The 22,571-nt window shown below is 39.1% G+C and overlaps 1 protein-coding gene across 35 annotated transcripts in view; it reads left to right on the top strand.

Moving 5' to 3' along the window:
- NCALD (neurocalcin delta) overlaps positions 1–22,571 on the top strand; it is a 438,037-nt gene that overhangs the window by 335,643 nt on the left and 79,823 nt on the right. For 8 of the 35 annotated variants that reach the window (XM_055348179.2, XM_063709432.1, XM_063709427.1 and 5 more), the window contains one exon: positions 10,001–10,056. The exons of the other annotated variants lie outside the window; for them this stretch is intronic. The gene's annotated coding sequence lies outside the window, so the exon portion shown is untranslated. The remainder of the gene's footprint in view (positions 1–10,000; positions 10,057–22,571) is intronic. 35 annotated transcript variants of the gene reach the window in all.

The following is a 22,571-nucleotide window of genomic DNA, read 5'->3' as shown; positions in this document are numbered from 1 at the left end:
ATCTTAAATGAATAATTTGATAACTGTGATTAATAAGAATTTTTATCTCTTTATTCCTATAATACTATTTACTACAAATTGTTTTCTTTGTATTGTAGTTCGTTTCCTTCCCAAGTTTAGTAATTTCAGATTTTCTTTCATGACATACAGGTTGAATTGTTTTGGAGCTTGTAATTTAAAGAATACCTGTAGTACTGAAGTTAGCCAAAGTCTAGATTTATAACCAGGTGTCTAAATCTTACAAGTTTAACAGAAAAAGGGGCAAATTTTAGAGCACTACATGTAATACAGCTAGTATTTTAATTAGTAGAAGAAACTGGTTTAACTGTTATATATAAATACCATATATTCACAGTGTGTGAATTATATCATAATTTAGTGCAAGAATATATTGTTTTAATTTTTATGTTCTTTATTAGTTTCAGAATTCTAATAGCATTTATTTTACTCTTGGAGGTGAAAAATTTTGAACAGTATTTAGCTACAGTAATAAGTGAATAACTGTGGGTATATCAATAATTTCTCAGTAGCTTTCAATGAGTGAATATTCATTTAACTTGCTGGCATTTGACATGTCTGTTTTTGGTCATGGTCTCCATGGAGGATTTTCCAAAAGTCTAATGTGCTTTCATTCCAGCCACATCTACTGAGACATAATCTCATCATTTAATTGATCTCAAAATTATAATAACCCAGAGGCCATATTCTTAACACCCCTAGAAAAATGATAATTTATATGTAACATTTCAGTTGAGCACGGATAAGACCAGTAGCACTGTCATTTAACAGCACTATCTTTGATGAGGTACACTTTGACATTTACTTCTTTTACTCAAAATGTGGAATTATCATTATAGTTTCTCCAGGTAGCAGAGATTTTCCTGGTGCTGTCTCTATGACATTTTAAATTAAAGTCTTATAATAACTGTATTCAATGCTCTTTCAAAATAGACTGCATTTCAGCGGTATGAAATATAAGAGAATAATTCAGTGTTGATGGCAAAATCTCAATAATGAAGTTTATCACTAAAAGAAAACAACCTATGCTGTGAAAGCAGAGATGCTCTAGAATCTACAGGTCTTTTCCTATGGGAAAATAAGAGAAAAAAAGACTGTCATCAGAATCATTTTACAGCATTGAGACTATGTTGATTTCAAGGTCATGTTTGTTGCAGCTTCAAAAGATGCTGGCAAGGAACGAGTTACTCTAGAAACCTGGCTGTTGCATTATTAAATATTTTGTGTATACTTTCGGGCATTCTTAACCCGTTTGGTGCTGTGGACCTCTTTGGCAGCCTGGTGAAGCCTATGTACTTTTCTCAGAATTATGTTTTTACATGCATAAAATAAAGTATGCAGGGTTACAAATCAAACCACTTTCATTCATTGAAAAACATTAACTAAATTTTACAAAATTGTGATACATGCTTTGTTAGTAACACATTATTAAATAATACAAACTAACAGCAGTTATAATAACTACCATAACTACCATAATTTTGAAGTAATGGTGAGCATAAAAGATATTTCAGGATATCTACAACAACTGTAAAATGAGGTGAAAATGTCTGTGATTTCTCTTGGCAGCAATATCACAGGTGCTGTGGCTTGTGGCCTACATTTTAATTGAAGGAAATACTAAATTTCAGTTTGAGGTTAGTGAAACTAAAGATACAATATTTTTCCCAACCAAGTTCCCCAGGCCCTCTTGAATTTTATCCACCCCTGAGTCAATTGATACGTACGTTAGTGATGCCAAAAGGTGATAGAACTGCACTGGACAAAACCCATCATCCCATTTCCACATTCGGTTCCACCGCATCGGATTTTATTCTTCGAGTGTGTGAATTTTGCAATGTTCTCTAAATTCTGCATGAAAAGGAATAATATGTTCATATAGCTACCAAATTGTAACTTTCTTTTATTTTCCTCCTTGAGATCCATTAACAACAGTCTTATGTCCCCTGGATTGGGAAACCCTTACCTGGTTAGACAGGGGTTAAGAGGAAAACTCATAGTGTTAGTACAAGTTATGCGAGTTAAAACCATGGGCCACAGAAGGTAGTTCATGTGCTCATAGCATTTGAAGCAAGCATTAAAGAATGCATGTGGCTTTCCAGCTTAATGTAAAGCACATACACGTGTAAATTGATCAATTGTCATGTTAATTCCGGATACTCAAGAGAGAGCCCTAAAGGTTTATCTGACAGAGGTCTCTAGGATGAGGCATGTTTGAAATTAAGCTGGAAGTGGAGACACTTCCCAAGTATCTGAATGCAGAACCTTATGTGGCTTATTGGATATTTAAGACCAATACAGGGGGTATTAATAGTATTGTTTAGTGTGACTTATGTAAGTAATTGTCTCATTCTACATGTTTCTTTAAATGTGCAGAAAATAGTGCCTGATATTCCTCTCCAAACCAACAGCGTAACTTTGCAGTTGGTCAGCTGCCGTCACAGCCCTATATTCAGAATGTCCAAAGTCATCCTTTCTATGACATCAGCACCCACTGTCTCCGCGTAAGAGAATGGGAGCTATGACATTTTGCACAAGCTGTTGTTTAAATTCAGTCCAAATCCCTCGCATTTGAAATGGAAGCTTAGCAATTTGTCTTCGTGTGTTCTCAAAGGAATTACGAAAGAGATGTTCTCAAACGTTTCTTATTCTTTGGATTAGAAAAGAACACTTGCCTTGGGAGCTTTGAGTCTCTAGCAACTTGATAAAGAAACTTGGAAAAAGTTTAAAATCTCTGACTCCAGGCTGTACTGTTTGCTCCTCAAGCCAGGTGTTTGAAACTTTTCAAAAAGGAATGTGCCATTATTTTTCATAAAATCCACATTTTATGAAATGTGCTGGTGCTTCATGATGGAAATCTAACTAGAAATAGCATTCCAAAATGTAGTATTTTTTATTGTTTTCAGAAGTGATACCATAAAAGTTAATGTTCACTAAGATTTTGATATAAAAATTATATGATAAATATTGAAATTCACTGGAGCCAAACTAAGAACAGTCTGCCCTTTTTATCTCAGTAGTGAACTTTAGGGGGTTTTTTGCATGTATTTTCATAAGTGCCTTTAAATAAAGACACGGCATCCCTTTAAAATTTAGTTTACATTAATGTAAACCAGAATATTCTCAGGTCACAATGCAGTTTTATATTTGATTTGTAGGAAATAAATCTCTAGCCTGAAAGACATTCCAGCTGTTGCCTGTCTTCATGGGAGGATTGTTCACATTTTCTGAATCTCTCCCAGTGACTGCAGGAAGACCAAAGGCTGCACATTGCTTTTATGCAAGGATGAATTTTTTTAAAAGATGATTTTGGATTTTGTTTGCTTTAATGAATTTAAGCCCTATCTATTAGAGGTAAATGTCAAGAAAACTGTTGTGTTCTTTGGCTATCTGCTCTGCTGACTCCCACAGACTTTGATATGATTCATATAACTCAAACCATGATCAGGTTTGTGACAACCATATTTACAATATCGTTGGAGATCAAAAATAGCATCTCACAAGTTTCCCCATCCTGTACCTTCCCACATCTTATCATGGATCATGTGCAGCACAGTCACTCAACTGGCGAACATTTATTAACTGACTACTGCATTCACAGTATTATAGTAGGCGTGTGAGGTCCTCCCCTGATGGGATCCTCAAGTGAGATATGCTGCTGGCATAGAGAACCCAAGGGCCTTTATGGACCCTGGCTTTTGTTTGCTTGAGCTTTTATTCAAACATTCAGTCTTTCATGCAGTCAGCAAATTTTGAGCACATACTATGTGTCAGGCATTGAGCCAGACCCCAGGGTTGCTATAAGGTACAAGACAGGGCAGGTCCCTTCCATCATGGAACATGCAGTCTAACTATGTAGAGAACTTGCCCAGAGACCTATATGTACTATTAACTGGGGTTCTCTTTCCCACAGCCACACTGGCCACTGGAGTCCAAAAGAGAATTCTAAAAGGAAACAGTACAAAACAGAACATCAAAACAAAACAGACAAACAACCTGGGAACCATTAGGTTTTACACCAGAGTGAAACCCCAGAAGAGACATTCTGCAGCTGGTGAACAGCCGGCCTCATTTGTGAGCAATCTGTTCCCATCAGTGTCAGGGATTCCAGGTCGGTATGCTCAGTCCTATTCCCAGTTGGCCAGAGGCTATTTGTCCTCTAGTTCAGAAGACAAATGAGACTGGTAGGGACCGACCTAGAGAGTATTTTCTTTTATGCAAATACCCTGTTTCATACAAATAATGAAAACCATTGTATTTTATGAAAAGAGTCTTTAAATTAGTGATATTTCCAAAAATACCTCTCCCGTCTTCCCTGTACTAACCCAGTCAGGACAGGGTCACTGCTGTAATAAATAGCCCCCAATCTTAATGGCATAATCCAACACTGTTCATTTTTCACTCACCCAGAAATCAGGATTGGGAGAAGGGCTCTGCTCCACACAGTCCTCCAGGGACTCAGGCTCCTTCTATCTAGTTAAACTGATCAGGGGCCTGTTTCTACCACTTGCTAGTGATACTCTGAGCAAGTTACCTAAATCAGAGTTTTCTTATGTGAATAATATTAGGGCATCCCTCTTGGATTTTTGAGTCAATTTACTTGGCATAGAAACTGACAGGTATTAGGTACTCAATAATGTGAACTGCTGTTATTAATCTTCTACTTCTGGTAGTGCTGCCACCACCATCCCTCGAGGAGGCAGGAAGAATCCGTCAGAATTGGAAGAGTATTATAATAATAGCTAACACTTAGGAAGCTGGATAGTCTTCAAAGTTCTTTTCAAAGTAACTATTTTTTAACAACATTCCAGTTTTATAAATGAGGAAATTGAGGCACAGAGAGCTTAAACAAATTGCTGAGTGTCACACAAGTATACAATAGAGCTCTAGGCATTTGGCTTCAGAGTCCTGGCTCTTTATTCACTATACTATATTGCCTTTCAACTTGGAATATACAGCAGAGCCTCAAATACCGTCATTTCATTCAACATCATTTTGTTGTAATGTTAATGAGAAAAAATAATTGGTTTTGTTGTCAATGATGTTGTGAGGACTTACTATTATATATTGTATTTTCCCCAGAATTAATGTTATATGTTGTGGCAGATTGTATTCAAAAATAGCCTTACAATTGAATCCATTACCACATTAAAAAAATTTTTTTTTAGAGATTGGTTCTCACTCTGTTGCCCAGGCTGAAGTGCAGTGGTGTAATCATAGCTCACTGTAACCTCAAACCTGGGCTCAAGCAATCATCCCACCTCAGCTGCTTGAGTAGCCAGGACTATAGGCGTATGCCACCATGCCCAGCTAATTTTTTGTTTTTATTTTTATAGACATGGGGTCTCACTATGTTGCCCAGGCTGGTCTTGAACTCCTGTCCTCAAGAGATCCTCCCACCTTGGCTTCCCAAAGGGCTGAGATTACAGGCGTGAGCCACTGCATTACCATATGTTCTTCTAGAATCTTGCTCCTCTCCATCAGGAGGTGAAGTCTGTTGCCCCTCCCTTTGAACCTAAATGGGCTTATGATTGGTCCAACTGATAGAGTACAGTGGAAATAATGCTAGGTGACTTCCAAGGATAGATCATAAAAAGAATACAATTTTTTTCTCTCTTGCTATTCTTCTTCTTCTTGACATTTTCCCTTAGAATCCAGTCACCATATTGTAGGAAACCCAGACCACATAGAGAGGCCAAGAGTAGGTATTTCAGCCAACATCTCTTGCTAAAGTCTCAGCCGACATCCAGCATCAACTGGCAGGCATGTGAGTGAGCAAGCTGTCAGATGACTCCAGGCCCGGTCATCAGGTCTTCCTTCCCCCTCCTGATGCCAGGGAATCACAGATGCACTATCCCTGCTGAGCTCTGCCCCAAGTTGCAGTTTCATGGACAAAATAAAAGTTGTTACTGTTTTAAGCCCATAAGATTTGGGGTGTGGGGGGGTAATTTCTTAGGCAGTCAGAGTAACTGGAACATTTGGGTAATTAGAAATGAGTGAAATGCCTGTGTAGAGGGCTAAACTTCAGGTACATATGGATTATTAAATAGACTTTTGTGATTTGGCCTAACCTAACCTAATTTCTGGAGGAAAATATATTTCTGTTACCAACCAAATTACAAATGAGCTTTTGGAAATTTGGAACAATGTCCTACAGGTTAATGCTGTTGCTGGTTCTAGGAAAAGATTTGGGCTACACTGAGGCCAGACTGCATGCCTTAGCAAGATCTCGCTCATTGGCCCCCACTGACTGGGACCCTCCCTGCAGGAGAGTGCAGTGTGGATGGCAGTACTCATATCATCTGTCCTAGACCATGATAGGACATGCTCAGTCCTCCTTGTCCACTTTGTCTCCGTCTCCCATACCTACTTTGTCTAAATTGCTGCCTACTTTTCTATTGTTAGAAACTGCTGTATCTTTGACACTATTTTGGCCCATTTCATATGCTTCTAGGGCAATGTTTTCTGCTCTACTGGTTTGTAGTAAAGCTAGGGTATTCTCCTTAGCCAGGTAAAATTTAGCTAATTCAACAAAATCTTATGCCTCTTAACAAATTTGCCAAAATGGCAGCTGTCCCATTGGTCTGTGGCTCCATGTGTTGGTCAAATCTAGCATTTGAAATCCTCAGAAATGTGGTCCTTGTGTCCTTACTCAAAGAGACATCCCTTTCCCTTCTGCTGTAGAGAAATCAATGCCCCAACTCTCTTCTCACTTACTTAAACTTCACCCCATCCTAATAGTCTACTCCTCTTCCCTTAAGAAGACTCTCATTCATTTATTCATTCAGCATTTGTTAACTCTGTGCAGTGAGCCCTAGAGTTAAGTGCCTATGAAAATATTCCTTTCATGTCCAAGGACTGCTAAGGTTTCTCCAGCTGTTCCTCATTTGCTTACCATAGACACAGGGCAGATGTGGTGCAATCACCCAGACTTTTCAATAACGAGGATATATCCCATCTCATCCAAGATATTTCAGCTAAGTAGGATACTGCATGAGTAATATAGGACCAGCCAGTCTTTGAAAAGGTAACAGTCTAGTTAGGAAGGCTGGATGGCATCTGCATTTGAGGGCCAGAGCTACGTCTTCCACACTGGCTACAACTTCCCACAGTGCCCAGCATCATGCAGGACATACAGTGCCTCCTCTTTACATCTCTGTTAGGTGGTTAGTGAACAGATTAACCCCAGAGGATATATGGCATTGAGATGACTTTGGAGAGGAAGTGAGCTTTGAGTTGGGCCTAAAGGATAGAGAGCGTCTGGCATGAGGAGCAAAAGTGAAAGGATAATCCTTCATTGAGAAGCATGATGAGAACATCCTAGTGACAGAAATAGGACACCTCCCCACCTGGAGTCAAGAACATGGTTGGGAAAAGGAAAAAATATATAATCTATATGGTGGGTCCATGGAGGATCTAGGATTTATCCACTTAAGCTGGATTTGATCTGATAGACACTACGAAGCTGGGGAAAGCTGGGAGCAGGGAAGTGATGTACATGTTAAGTGGGGTGAGAATATTTTAGTGACTCTGTTTCTTTACACAGCTCATTTAAATCCCTGAATATGTGCTAAGTATTTTTGTCCATTTTTCTCATAGAAAAGTTTTAACTTCTTAAATTTTAAGAAATGTGAATTATCTTTTGCCCTCCGTAGGTGTGAGTAGCCATTTTAACTTTAGCTGGGTTATATCCGTAGGCAAAGCTGTGTAACTTCATAGTTTTAAACATATAACCTATTACTCATCAAAGTCATACTCATATAAGTTCCAAACCAAATGAACAAGTCAAGCCTTTAAAACATTTTCTATAAAACTATACTATAATGAGTATACAATGAAAATTTATATAAATATATATTATATGTATATATATATAAAACATATTATATATATATATACTGAAACCCCTGAGACACTGCACCATTATTCTGAAAAATTTTTGAATCATGTCACCAATGAAAAATTAGATTGTGTTCAGTGAAATTTTAGTTGTAAGTTATGAGTGCATTGCATTACATTACACCTGAAATCTTTGAATACTGATCATCAATATATGTGTCTGGCAACTATCAGAATGTTATTAACCAGAGCGTGCCATCTTTAAGAAAAAAATATTATAAATTATACATGCAAAAAAGTATATATAACATATATGTACAATACAAAGAATAATAGAAAACAAATCCCTGGGTAGCCAACAAAAACACCATCTGTTAATCATTCTAGTGAAGAGTAATGCATTGATACTGATGATAATTTCACTCTAGTAGCACACAGATTAGTACTGTCCCTAAGGTCCAACACCAGAAGAAATTGAATCAGTGATATATTTTTTAACTATTTGATCACATAAAGATTTTAAACCAGTTGAGTCATTTATTTCAGTCTCTGATGGTGAATGAAAGGTGTGTTTTCCACTTACAAAACATCACTTGCTATTGCTGCTGGCAATTGTGAAGGTTTGTAAATTGGTTTTTGTGTCGAGAGGCCTTTGCCCCAGGGCCATTGCCCATGTTGTGCTTCTTGTCACCTCCCAGCTATTCAGGAGGGAATGGTCAGGGAACCCTTGGTGAGCTCTGAGCTCTTGGTACAAGATCTCTATACTTAAGTTATTTAAAATGAATATTAATAGAAGACTAACATAAGACTATCTGAGTATATTACTAGGACTAGAAAGTCTCCCAGGTTGAATGGGACAACGTGGTACAAACCTTGGTACAAGCCCAACTGCCAGGGGTAGTTAAAGCAAACCATTCTCTCTCTCAGGGTATATATATATTTTGGTACATTCAGAATATATTTCACAAAATAGAAGCTATTTAACCATTAAAGATGCAATCTTTGGTTCAAATTCCACTTTGTAAAAGAAATTGTCATTAGATCTGTTTGTGCCCACCTTGAAAAATGTTGATCAACTTCCAATTTTTAAAGGTCGATCTGTACTATTTAGAAATAGAACTCTCTTTCTCCTCAGACTGTCAAAACAGCCTACGGATTATAGCCAAGGACTATACTGTTAATGAACCAAGAGTTTATTAACTGTTCCATCAGCATCCCCATCAGGAGGCGTATTTTGTTAGAGTCACAAACAGCACAAAACTTAGTTATGCTACAGGTTAACTAAAAGACACTGATTTTGAAATACTGTAAAAAAGGAAAGTTTTCACTGAAATCATGTTATATCATGTCTGGATTTAAAATTAACAGGGAGTTTTTTTGTTGTGGTAAAATATGCATGTAAAATTTACCATTTTAGCCATCTTTATGTGTACGTTTCAGTTCACTAAGTACATTCGCATTGTTGTGCAACCATTACTATTGTACATCTCCAGAGCTTTTTCATCTTCCCAAGCTGAAACTCCAACCCCATTAAACTCACTCCCTATTCACCCCTCCCCATCAGCCCCTGCCAACCACTGTTCTTCTGTTTTTAAACAGGGACATTTTTAGGGAATTTAAAATAAACCTGTCCTTCCTCTTCTCTTGCATAAGCTATTCAACTAATAAAATATCTGTTAAAAGTCCTAAATTAATTGGAAGTTTCTTAGGTTTAAACACATGGGCAAAATGTACACAAAAAAATAAACATCTGTTTCATGACAGATGTTTTAGACCTACAACACTGGGAATGTGTTCTTGATGTTAAAGGAAAGGAGACGGTAGGCTGAAGCATGTGTTCCAAATCACTTACTTAACCCAGTGCAATTTTTATATAATCACTCAACTAACCAGCCATTCAACCTGGGAGACTTTCTAGTCCTAGTAATATACCCAGATAGTCTTATGTTAGTCTTCTATTCATATTCATTTTAAATAACTTAAGTATAGAATCAATATATGTTTATGGTTGGACATTTGGAAAACACAGAAGAATATGAAAAAGAAAAGAAACATCATTCTTAATGTTTTACTGTCCAAAGTAACAACTACTAATATTTTAAAATTAAAAAGCATTACGTTTAATTTTACTTTATTTCAACAGAAGAAAAAGAACTCTGAAATGAAATTGAGGATTTGAACTTCACACAGCTGTTTGAAGTAAGAGTTACTGTTTCTAACTAATTTTAATTTATTAAAAATTAAAGATCAAACTTTAAGAGATTGAGGATTAACTTAAAAAAACATTGTTTCATAATGAGTACAGGCTTATGTTTTTAGTTAATAAAGCTTAGTTAACTGTCTCAGGAAGACAGAAAAGACTGCAGATAATCAAACAAAAATACCCTTGGTTGGGAGAAGGGGTTTTAAAACAGAATTCAAAACCTAATCCCACCTTTAGGATTGTTCTCTTGGTGAAAATTATATAAAAAAGGGCAATCTGTAAGGAATATAGTTCATGAAGTCGTAAACCACTGCATCTAGTGACCTTCCCCTTTGACCAGAGAGGCTTAACTTTGTTTGCTTCTAATACCAGTGTTTTTTACATTCCACAAATTGTTTAAACACATACTATATTTTAGTTTGCTATATTTGGGCCATAATTGCCCTTTATGTATATTTATTTTTCTAAAGTTTCTAATTATCTTTGTCTTCTCTGATTGACCTGGAGAAACTAAAAACTTCAGTACATATGTGGCATGTCATAGTTTAATTGTTGGTGCTTAATTATTAGTCATGGTAACCTCTTTCTTATTGAAGATGCTCTCCACTAAGCCCTCTGTGCTACCATTTAATGTGGACTAGATTTAAGCTCTTCTACTAGAATTTCTTTCCATCACAACTGGATTATTTTCATTGTCTCCACATCTATCCCTTTCTTAGACTCATTTTCAATTTTGCTAGAGCATATTTTTAATTTTTTTCAAAATAATAGAAGAAGGGCTATGTCTTTGTAGATCTTCATTTTGCCCTCATAATTGAAAAATAGACTCCAAATTACTTTCCATCACAATTTTATGGACTTTGTTTCACTGTCTTCTAGCAACATGGAAAGCAGATGCAGAGTCTGCTGTCATTTTGATTTTGATTCCTTTATAGGTAGCTCCATCCCCCATCCCTCTCCCATGAACTTTTAGGATTTTCTTGTTGTACTTGGAGGTAATAAATTTTACCAGGAAGCGTCCAGATATTTTTTAAATTATTATTCCTCTTCAAGTTTTTTAAATCCAAAGATTCAAGGTTTATTCAGCCCAGAAAAATATTCTTCTATGATTTATTTGAAGTGTTCATCTCTATTTTCTTTGTTTTCTCCTCTAGTAGCTCTTACTATGGAAACGATACTAGGTCCCTTAGCTCTAGGAGATGTTAGGTCTCTTGGATCTCTCCTCTATGGTCTTAACTTTTTTCCCATATTTTCTTTCTTCCCTTTTATGTGCATTCAGAGGATTTTCTCAATTTTGTCTTCTGGATCTCAAATTTATTTTTGAGTCATTTCATTTCAATTATTCAGACTTTCCACTGAGCATCTTTGTAAAATCATTTTTTATATTTATGAATGTAGACTTTTCTCTCAAATATCCCTAAAAGTATTACTTTAAAAAAAAAGTTACCTTCTTTGTCCTTTGTTCCAACTCCATTTCCTTTAGTATCAGATGTTCTGTTGCTCTTCTGGATCCTTCTTTCATATGTTCTATGTTTTCCTTCAATAACCAGTAACTTTTGACTGGCCCAATCGTATTTATAAATGAAGGGCTGGGTTGACTGGCCCAATCATATTTATGAATGAACGACTGTGCTGACTAGTAGAGGTGACTGGAGGGATTTCTTTGGCAGTTACATAGGAATGGTTTTCCACCACACTTCTCTTCCTGAATGGAAAGGCTGGCAGTTCGGCTCACAGGAGGCACATGTGACAGTGGGAAGCAGACAGGCAAGCTTGTGACTGTCCTGACTGCCAGGACCAGGAAGGCTTTATTTTTAGGGATGAACTACTTTTATGTACTGCCTTTCTGTACAAACCTTAAAGGGGAGTAGAAAGAGATGGAAAACAACATTCTTCATAGTCTTTTTATTAATTGCCTTGACTGTTCCTTCTCCCTGTGGCTCCAGACCTGAATTCTTCAGGGTTCTGTTGAGAAGAACAGCTCTCATCTCTTCATTAGCTCTCTCTGAAATCTCTTTTACATTGTGGTTTTTGTTGGCTCAATCCAAACATATCTGTTGGCTATTTTCTATAAATTTCTTAAAGTTTCTGTCTACTGATGGTAACTTTTCTTGATTTCCATCCCAGTTCTTGATTTATTCTTTTTCATACACATTTTCCGCCACTTAGTTGGAATTTTTGAATGAAGAATAGGCAGACTGTCATGTCTAGTCTGCCATCTTGAAGAGAGATTTTATTAACATCAGAGTGGCTGCCCCAGTGTGCTGATGCATGATTGGCACGAGGCCATGGTACATGCCTTACTTTTTATGAGGCTATTTCTCCTTCTTTCATGGCCCAGACAGCACCCCCAACCCTGATTGACCATATGATCAATATGGGTCATTTATACAAGGAGAACAAAGTGAAAATAGATGGGTCACATGAGCCAATTCCATTCATCAAATCCACAATATCTGCCTCAACCAGGTACTGTATCATTCTTCAGGACTCCACTGAGTCCCATTCCTAACTTCCCCAGTACTCCTGTCAAATACAAACCTAAATTAGACCACTAACCATACAGTTCTACAATTTTCTGTCTGTCTCCTCCATTAAGCTACAAGCTTTCTGAATGTAAACATGGTGTCTCATTTCATGTCTGTGTCCTCCGTGCACCCCACGGGGACTGGGATTAAGTACCCAACACAGACTGAATAACTCAGGGACTGAATGAATGAACAAAGAAATGAGCAAGCTTGATGTTGACCTGGGAAACAGGTGTGTTGTCTTTCTTTGCTGATGGGGCTAGTGACCTCCTTTTTAGTCATGTGAAGCTTTGGAAAAGGGTGTTTCAGGTAGAAGGAGCAGTATGGATGAAGGCCCAGTGGCAAACTGGAACATGTCTTTTGGGGGGAGACTGGAGGAAATTGTTCCCAAAGGGCTGTTGATTATTAATTCACCCAAAGAAAATCTCTAATCTCTGTTGTATCCTTTTCTGCAGAGTGGTAGTCTGACTACAGGGTTCTTATCTTTGCCAGTTCAGTGAGTGCAGGTCTAAATAGAGCTGTTTTGTTTTAGCAGAAAGGTTGGGTCCGCAATTCAATAGGTGTCAGTAAATGCTCTTTCATGGTTCTATATAATCATGATTTAAAACCTACATCAGTCTTCTTTGCAAATGTACATTAAAGCATCTGCTTATACTTGTATTAAGCAGCATTACTTGTACTAAGTCCTCACTTCACAGGGACATTATGAAATCACAGACAGCTTAGAATGGAGCTTTCAAGTTGTCCTTGGGTCCCTGTTGCCTGCTGGAATGGATAAAGCATGACCCCCTCAGCCAACAAGCTCTGCTGCTCCCGTGATGTTTGGTAGAACTTCCTTGCTCCAATGCCTCCGACTCCAGTCACCATCTGAAAGTCCTCCCCAGAGGTTGGAGTGCTTTGCCTCCTATTTCTGCAAACTTAATATTAAAAAAAAAAATTACTGGTTGTCAAAAGGAAGCAGGCTCTTAATTCCTGGTTAATTGAAATTAGTCTTGTAATTTTTAGATGTGTTATTCTATTCACAAAGCAGGTACCTGATAAGTGTTTGTCAGTGAGTGAAAGAATGAATGACACATTAGAGGAAAGACTGGGTTTGTCTTTCCTGAAATTGGAGTTAAGGGGCACATTTGCTGGGAATTATCCCAGGTAAGCACAGGGATCTGCTTTTGATCACAGGCCATTTGTTCTTTCCATTTTAGCCATTTTCAGTCTGATCATGTGCTATACACATCATTCATCTCTTGTCTTTGGGAATAATTAATTTCAGGTTTTAGAACATTACTAAAGACATCTCAGTAGAGTTCTTTTGTTTGTCTATAACAGGATTGTCTGGGGTTCATGCTGTTCCCAAGGATCTCACTCCTTACTTGATGAGGCAGAGACCCTGACTCCAAGGGCGTACCCATCACATCCCCAACTTCTCAGCATCAAACTGGGTTTGTTTAAGAATGAAGCCACTAGCATTAGAAGTGTGACAGTATAAGACAGGATATTCTCAGTTGTATAACTCAGGAGCCACCTTGGCAACCATCAGTGAAATGCTAGGTTATCCTAATAGGCTAGTGAGGTCTTGGAATGCTAAGTGTAAAGTCAGTGGCATAAAGGGACACGTTCTCAGCAGCCCTTGATGAAGTCAAGACTAGAGACACCAGGAGAGAAATGGCTGCCTGAAGGTTGCACAGGCAGAGAAGATAAGGTTCTCATATTACTCCAACCTCCAGCTGGATCTGAGCTGCTGGGTCAGTGGAGAGGAGCACCAGCCCAAACTGATCCCCCAGGGCTCTTGGTTGGAATCTTCCCAGAAGCCTGAGGGGAGAGGTATAATGTCTAAACACAGGGCCCTCCAGTCACTGGCATCAGAATCAGAGCCACAGCAGTGTGGTTGAAAGAGGCAGATTCCTAAGGCCGAATTCAGAACTTTTGAATCAGAATCTACAGAGGTGGGGCTTGGGATCTGCCTCTATAAAACCTCCTAGGTGATTCTTAACGCACACCAGCTAAACGTTGAAAGCCTCCTGTACCTCCTAATCTCTATAGGGATCTCGAGCTGTGGACAGATTGCCAAACACCAGACATTTTAGCCAAGCACATGTGCGGTTGGCACATAACATGAGAGGCAAGTTCTGTGCCCTTGAATTTAACAAGTAGTGCTGGAATACAGGCACTATGTTAGGCCTTGATGGCAATTCTTGCCTTTAGGGGACAGTAAGTTATGAAGTCATAATCTGTACTCTGAGCCCAATGTGATGAACCATATAGCATCACTAAAAACTCCTGTAGTGGATTTATGCCATTGGTGACAAAGAGATCCGATGCCAGTAGGAAGTTCTCAGTCCAGATCACTACACAACTGGGAAAACAACCCTGAGCAAGTTTCCTATTTGTGAGGAGCAACCTAAGGATGGGACTAATCCACAAAGCTCCCAACAGAACTGGCACAGATCCCCTTAGTAGGGCTGCCCAAAAGATTGAGGCTGGCAGACCTGGATATCTGGGCACCCTAAGTTGACAAGCCTAAAGGGCAGAGAGCATGCTGCCTTTGTCTTTGTCTTCCTAGAAGACCTAGTGCAGCATTCAGCTTATAGTAGATAGAGAGAGCCATTGTTAAATGGTTCTTATGGAAACAAGGCTGACCTAGGTGCTGAGCCATGTGGGAATGTGGAAGCAGAGAGCCCAGCTAGTGGGACTGACATGCCTTGGGTAGATCTTCTCACATTCATGGCGCCTATTGCCTCCGCCATGACTCACTGCCCATGCACTCCATCACCTGTGAGACAAGATGTGACAAGCAGGCGCTGAAAGTTGTGCCTTGTAACCTAAATATGTCTCTTTCTTTTGCTCTTTCTAACTTCATGGGAGTAAACCTCTCTTCTAATCACACATGAGTTAATGTAAAGGTTTCAGAAATTAAATCACATTTCCCCACTGGTTAACTTGATCATTTCAGAGTTACATCATCATTGTGATTTTTTTTCTCTCCTCAAGGGTAATAAATTAATGAACTATGCACAAGGGAAGTTTCTATTTTAAGAAAGCTGTGTGAAGTGGAAGAATACTTTGTTCAGTTATTTCTTTCATAGTAGGTCTCTGCCTTCTTTAAGCTGAAGCACACCTGTTTCAAGGAAAACAGTTGGCCAACAAGACAGCATTGGCTTTGTGGGAATGTGCCAAAGAAATTTCAAGATATTGTATTCTTTTGATTCATATTCCCAAGTTGCTATCCGGAGGAAATATACTAGCGGAAGGAGAGAATAGCAGCCATTTACAGGTAATTAGTGAGTCTATGGTGTATGATTCATTGAATTCCATTCTAGATCCCTATTTATAATTATTGGAGATTTCTTGGCAATGCTTAAGAGACAAATTACCCAAATCCCCTTACTTGTCATAGCAGCATTTTAACTTTGCATAAGCGGTACTCCATGACCACTGAATTAGTCATTTTTCATTACCTACATTTAAGGTATGTTAACATTAGTCCTCTTTAATAAATGAGAAAACAAAGTCCTAGTAAAGTTGATTCTGGCCCAAGAGCACATAATAATCAGAGTTGTGTCCATGATTCTTAAACCTCTTCACTCTGAGAAAGCACGTGTTTTTCAGCGGGAAATAGCCTCAATGGGAGGTACATAGGCCAACATTTAGGAAATGTGTTTTTATTTATATAACTAGTCCTATGTTTAGAAAAGGAATATTCAACTCTAGTCTCACATAAGAATAAGCTAGAGAGCTTTAATAAAATGCCACTGCTGGGGCCTCTCTCACAGGAGTTCTGATTCATTTGGTCAAGTATGAGGCCTGGGCATTGGTCTTTTGAATTAGGCAGGGAAAAAGCTTCCTAGGTGATGCTCAGGTTCAGGGAGGGTTGTGAATCCTGGTCCTGGCAAAATTCTAAATCTGACCCCACAGTTTCACCCATGGTCTCCACCATCCTACTATTAGAGCCCCTGCATGTGGAACCTTCTGGAAACTTATACAATTAGCCTGGCTTACAGCATTTTGTTATCAGAGAGCGAACATTTGCACAGAGTGGTTTAGCAGTTGAGCTGTAGTAGAGCTAGATTGCTCTGGCAGAGGAACAGGGAGAGAAGAACAAACCCATGGTATTGTGTGCTGAACTGACTGGTGAGGGAGGGGTGCAGCTGAGAACCCTAGGCTGCCTCAGGATCATGACTGGACAAGAGTGCCATGCTCCCAGGCAGGGCTTCTTGAAGATGAGTTGGTAGACCCTGATATGGAATGGAAAATCAAGGGAGCCTTCTTGATTCAGAGCAGCATGCCCTTTGAAGTCAGACTGCCAGGGTTCAAATCCTGGCTCAATCACTAAAGCTTTGTGACTGAAGCTTGGGCAAGTTACAGTCTCTCAAATGATTCATTTCCTGATTTGGAAAACAGAAGTAAAAAATTGCAACTATTTCATAATTTTTGGGGACAATAAGATGAGATAATATATGATATAATATACTAGGGTCTACTCCTACCCCTTTCTGGGGTCACTGGATCACCATTAAATTCTCTCTATTAAAATGGGGATGGACCATGACCCTCTCCTTTGAGGTAACCCATTCTCACAAGGAAATATAAGGTTAGATTTAAGATGGTGAATGAAATGTTGTCCCAGAAGCAAGAGATTTCATGGAAAACAATTTAGAAGGGAGGCCCTTGGCTTCAGAATAGTAGAGTAGAGCCATGGGACCCATGATATGTCCTTGGACCAAAGAATGAGAACAGGTACCAGGAGGCCAAATGGTATTGTGACCAGACTTGGGTCAAAGAACACAGAAAGCAATCAAAGCCTGAAATTATGGAGCCAAGTCCTAAGAGAAGTGATAACCCAGAAACCAAGGAAGGTGTCCAGGGCTGAGGGCAGTGGGTTCAGGAATAGCATGCTAGAGAACAGGTAGAGAGTTGTTTTGTTCTCTGCCTCCTTGGAGAGTTCGCTAAGCCAAGGGGGTCCCTGAAGTCCAAATCTTAACAGGCCATTCTGACAAGTGTGTTTGCCACTAGGAAGATACGATTTCTAAATCAGAGTCCTTGGATTCTGCTCTAAGACTGTGGGCCTATCGGCATTTCCCACAGTGGATCCTACAGAAGGCCGGTTCTAGGGTTGTTCCAGGATAAACATATTTGCTAGATGAATGAAAGTTAGCATGTTTCTTAATTGGAAGACTTTTCAGTGCTTTTAATTTGCTTGTAAACCTCTAAGAGGAGGATATGATAAGACACGTTTCCCAAACTAGTTTGACCATGGGACCCTTCTTGGCGTTAGAATCCCCAACTCCTACAGTTTTTGCCATTTCAACTCAAAGCTTCTGCCTTTAGGCCAGACCCAAGTCTAGTCTCAGGGGTTCGTAGAACTCTCTGTGGGATGTGGCCTCATTCCCAGGTCCCTACCACTCAGGTAGAGGCACAAGATGAAGCTGTAAACTGAGTGGAAGGCCCAGGCCTGCCTTGGTCATATTCTATCTGGCACATAATTGCGACTCAGTGCCTATTTGTGGAATAATTATTCATTGAATGAATGGGATAACCTAGTTCATGCGAAGCTCTAATTGCTGACATAGATAGTACCTTGGGTATAACAGGGTTAAGTACTCAACTGACCTGAACTTGTTGGGGAGATGTGTTTTCTTAGGCTATTTTGTATGAAACTAAGAATAATAAGGCAAAAATTGTCCTGATTTGGTGCCTTTCTTTTCTCACTGATCCAAAATGACTTCATAATAACCTTGCCCATTTCACTTCAAAACAGTCATGAAAATGGTTTGCCAAAATTAAACTCTTCACAAATATAAAATATAATCCTAATAATTTCCTTAGGCATTAGATGCATTTGTTGATGTCCTGGTAGGCCCTGTAGTACCTGGTCTGAACCTTTGTGAATATCTAAGCATATGGCAGTAAAGCCTGCCCCCAAGCATGTTTTATAACCACAGACTTTGCAAGTTTAAATGGAGAAGACAGATGAAACAAGAATGGGCTATTTTCCTTGACTGTTTTATCTTGAGTAATATTTATTTTGAGCAGTTTTCTAAATAAGCAAAGCTTTTCTTCTATGCTTCAGGCTCCTGCATCCTAGGAATGATGTATTTTGTGGAAATTTTTGTCCACCCCACCTCCACCCTGAACTTGCTGATCTGGAGGTACCATGATGCTAGCTGGAGTGGTCCCTGCCAAGGCTCTGCAGAGGGTCATGTCAGACACAGTCCTAGCCAAGGCTCTGCCTTGTATGGGCACCATATCTTGTTATCGTTTGTGGGTTTCATCCAACTGCACCTACCCGATAGCAGTTCTTTTTTTATTTTTATTTTTTGGAGGGGGTAGGTAGAAAGAAAAGAAAGTAACTTTGATATAGGGGTGGGGAACTGGAACTTAGATCCACAGCTACAATAGCAAGGAAAGTGAACTAATTTTGTCTGAACCCTCTTAGTTGCAAGATGTGTTTGAATTGAAGCATTAAGTTTAAACCTTATTATCACACATAACAATGCATAAAATACAATGGCCATATTTTCTTAACCCTGCATTGTAATACGGCCTAAAGATTTTATCTATTTTTTAAAAAATGTGTTTATATAAACAGTCTTCAACCCGCATAAAGATGAAACCACATTTAGTTTTAAATTTAAAAAATCACTGTGTTGAAAATAAAATCATTTGAAATCATGACTTTTGGGAAATCTTGACTGTGGCTGTCTCTGCCCTGTGCCTTGAGAGAGAAAGAAAGACTTGGAAGTCTGTGCTACTTGCCAAGTGTGTCAGGAGTCCTGCTTGTCCCAGATGACAGCTGGCACACATAGACAAGCCACTCGCTCTAACTTTGTTTTTTCCTGGTAAAGAAGTAGCAACTACTTGCCAGCCTACTACTTCTTTGCAGGAAGCCCCCCCAGGAGTTTGCATAGTCAATCTGTCATTTGAAATCATTTATTCAGTTTAAAGCATTAACATCAGAGAGTAAGAAGGAATCTGTTTATAAGGAGATTTTAGATAATGGGGAAAAATCCAGAAAAAAATATTTACAATAATCTTGGCTACTGATTATAACATCATCTCTTGCTGACATTTCTTTAAGGGGTTAGTCTAGTATGTCAAGCATATGCAGCTGCTTGGAGCTCTTGATTTTTAGAAATGAATAATACAAGAGAACCAACTAATGTTCCTTAGCTCTTCAAACCAGTCTGGTACCTGCATGAAAACATTGGTTATTTTGGTATCCAGTTGGAGAGCACAGGGCCACACAGCAGGATTTCTGAAAATCAAAGCTCTCTTCCTGAAATATATGGCCACAAAGGATGCATTTCTGGGATCTGATGTTTCCTGGCTTATTCAAATAATAATGATGGTGTTAGGAAACTTTTACAACTATAGGCCTCTTCTTTTCTTTATGCTCAATGCCAAGAACAACAAAAGCTTCATCAATCTGTGAATGATCTTTGTTCATGTTAGAATTCTGTCTCTGAGCTGTTGGTTCTCCCATCCAGGGCTTGTCTGCTCTCCCTTCAGTTAGGCTGGCCAGCATTGATCCAGAGTCCTGCGAATGTAAGTGGCTCAGCCTTTGTTAATTAGGTTACCTGATTCTCCACATCCCCAGGCTAATTTTGTTTGAGATTTCACAGTGCTTCTAAATTTATAGAAGTAAACAAACAGGGACACACTTTTCTTCAAGTCATTTATTAGAATCGAAATTAGGAAGAGTTTTTAACCTTCATACAGTTGAGCTGGTGAAAGATGCCGTTGCAGGTAAGTGTTGGAAATGTTCGCCAGTGTCTCAGCAAAAAGAAAAAAAAAAAAGGAAGAAAGAAAGAAGAAAATAAATGTGCATTTACTTCTAATCATGCCTGCTGGTTTTAGTTTTGTAAGCTGTGGGTCAGTGAATCAATGTGAGCCACTTCGAGGATGGCACGCCTAGGTTATTTTCCAAGGGAAAGGAATATGGTCTATTAGGTTTGGAAATATCTAGAGTATGTTCACTTAAAAGCTTATAGGTAGTATATTATAATTCATTTTCTTTATGAAGAGGGAGAACTAGAGCAATTAGGACATCACTAATGAGCTGTTTGAAATACTAGGAGACATTATATGGATATAAATAAATTGAGCATAGAACGTCAAGTTTAATACTGGACACTATGGTTATAGAACACAAAAAGTAGACATTGTATTAGTTTTCTACTGCTGCTATAACAAATCATCCCAAATTTAGTGGCCTAAAAACAACAAATTGATTATTTTACAGTTCTGGAGGTCAGAAGCCTAAAGGTCAACAGAGCAGCCTTTCCCTCTGAGGGTCTAGGGGAGAAGCTGTCTTCTTGACTTTTCCAGCTTCTTGACATTGACTGCCTTCCTTTAGCTCACAGCCCACAGCACTCAGACCTTGCTTCCACCATCACCTCACCTCTGACTCCAAAGCTCCTGCCTACCTCTTAAAAGAACCTGTGATAACACTGGACACACCTGAATAATCCAGAATAAGAATAACCTTCCCTCCTCAAGATTCTTAATCAGATCTGCAAAAATCCCTTTTTCCCTGCAAAGCAACCCATTCACAGGTTTCAGGGATTAGGATGTGAATATCTTTGGAAGACCGTTATTCTGCCTACCACAGACATTGAGATCATAGATAAATTAATTTACCCCTTCTTTTTTTAAAGTTTCTTTTTTCTTTCTTTTTTTTTTTTTTTTTTTTTTTTTTTTGTTTTTTGAGATGGAGTCTCGCTCTGTCTCCCAACCTGGAGTGCAGTTGCACGATCTCAGTTCACTGCATCTTCCGCCTCCCGGGTTCAAGCAATTCTCGTGCCTCAGCCTCCCAAGTAGCTGGGATTATAGGCATGCACCACCACACCTGGCTAATTTTTGTATTTTTAGTAGAGATGAGGCTTCACCATGTTGGCCAGGCTGGTCTCGAACTTCTCACCTCAGGTGGCCCTCCGGCCACCACTTCCCAAAGTGCTGGGATTACAGGACTGAGTCACCGCACCAGGCTAATTTACCCTTTCTGATTGGTTTTCTCATTGGCCCTCCTACAACTCTGAAGGAGTTAATTACAGCTACGACCTGCAGATATAGACTATTGGTGTGACCATGCCATCCTGCAGCCAGACTTCCTGTGAGAATAAGATCTGCTGGTGCTGTGGACTCTGCTCTGTCCGAGGGAAATTTCTGGTGGGCACTAGACTGACATTTTCTTCTTTTCCACCAGAGTCTTGCAAATGTAACATGTATTATAACTCACCACTCAGAATCAAAAGCTGATTGTGGTAGAGTTTATAGGTAACAGGGCTCTAGATTGAAGCAGTTCAAATGCTGAGTCTCCCCCTTACTACATGTGAAATGTTGCCCAAGTTCCTTATTTTAATTATGCCTCAATTTCTGTATCTGAAAAACAGAGATGATAACTTCCAGAATTGCTGTGAGATTAGGAAAATAAAATATGCAAAGTTTTTGGCACACGCCTGACATATAGCTGTTGCCCAGTTACTGACTATGGTGGAGGCTTTCAACAGGCCTACTCTTGCTCTAACCTGCAGAGAACAAACACCAGGAGTGAAGAGTGGCCACAGGCAGGGCAGAGAAAGCTGTGGGTCAGGCCACAGGCAAAGCCATTCCCCAGTTAATCCATGAGGCTGACAGCTAGCATTGTGCAGGGAAAGTGAAATTCTGCATTTACATTGAACTTGCAGCATTTGCAGATGCAAAGTCTAAGAACTTGTAGTAAAACCTGGGCAAATCCCAACATGGAATGGTAAGGATCATGACCTTCTCAACATCATAGAAGAGGGTTAGGGTCCAGAGGAGAGAAGTCCAGATCAGTTGAGTCCATAGGCAATTTCCTTAGCCATCATGGTTAGGGCTGACACCTTATCCATCAGAACATATGCAGCTGTATAATCATCATTTGCTTGCTTACTCCCAATGAATGGAAAATACCGTCTTATCCCAGAATGTGGCTTCAGCTTTATTCTCAATAGTCTACTTTATTGTCA

Source organism: Gorilla gorilla, chromosome 7, assembly GCF_029281585.2.
Source record: "Gorilla gorilla gorilla isolate KB3781 chromosome 7, NHGRI_mGorGor1-v2.1_pri, whole genome shotgun sequence".
Classification (NCBI taxonomy): Eukaryota; Metazoa; Chordata; class Mammalia; order Primates; family Hominidae; genus Gorilla; species Gorilla gorilla.
Note: the sequence above shows the minus strand (reverse complement) of the source record. Positions and strands in the feature narration are given on the sequence as shown.